This window comes from Oryx dammah, unplaced genomic scaffold, assembly GCF_014754425.2.
Source record: "Oryx dammah isolate SB20612 unplaced genomic scaffold, SCBI_Odam_1.1 HiC_scaffold_8, whole genome shotgun sequence".
Classification (NCBI taxonomy): Eukaryota; Metazoa; Chordata; class Mammalia; order Artiodactyla; family Bovidae; genus Oryx; species Oryx dammah.
The window spans coordinates 21,947,164-21,948,190 of record NW_024070192.1 but is presented as its reverse complement, the minus strand read 5'-3'; positions in this window follow the sequence as shown (position 1 = coordinate 21,948,190).

Here is a 1,027-nt window from a genome sequence, read left to right as displayed (position 1 = left end):
GCACGCGGCACTGGAGCAGGTACCATGTGATCCCAGGGAGCGCCTCGTGCCCCAGTGACACACTTTTCCAGCAGCAGGCACGTTGAGCTCGGTGCGCCTGCGTAAAGCCGAGGCTCTCGGGATATGTAGTCCGTTGGCAAAGTGGGCGGATTGCGTTTATTTCCCCATTTCTGCCTTGCACAAGCTCTTGCTGGAACCGGGGAGGAGCTGCGAGCCTTGTGGGGTGGAGTGCGTTGAAGAGTCAGGGTGGCGTGTTTGGAAAGCTTGTATGGCAGAGGCATGTGAATTCCTGGGGAGGGACTGACAAGCTTGGCGGCTCCCTGGGAGATCAAAGCTAACAGCCCCTTTCTGCTAATCTTGCAAACGTGAGGGCTTCACGTGATTGTGGGACTGACCCTGTCTTGAGGTTAGTGGTGACACGAGAGAGAGATGATTGGAGAAGGAGATAGCCCCACCGTCAGGAGCTTAACCTCCTGCAGAGCCAAGTCCTGAGAGGGAAAGGAAATGTGACCCCTTTTGGGTTCTACTCCTCTTTGGGAATGGAGTTGCCATGGGGTTGAGGATGTCCCTGGGGACTCCCTGTTTGCTTATATGACACCACCCCACCCACTCAAGGTGACTTTGGAGTGAGTCATTTCCCTTTGTCTAGGAAATAAAAAGGACGAGGGAAGGAAACTGTGGTGAAAGTGTTTTGAGGTCCTAAAATAAAAGGACCAGAGGTAAGGCAGTGCTTGGGGGCAGAGTGACACCCCCTAGCTCCACCCCCAGTGCTTCAGGGTAGTGTGGGTTTCATATGGGAACACAGAGATCATCTTAACCCCTATCCTTTACTGAGGAGAATGAGGCTTAGAAGGAGTGACTGGCCCAAGGTCAGACATCCATTGCTAGTTTCATTTGCCTACCATCAGGCAGAGAGATGACATGAAAGTGAAACATTGAACAGGGGTTAAAAACAGCCAGCATCTCCCTTCAGAGGAGCAACTCTACCCCACTGGTGAAAGCAGGTCTCCAGTGGAGGTCTATCATG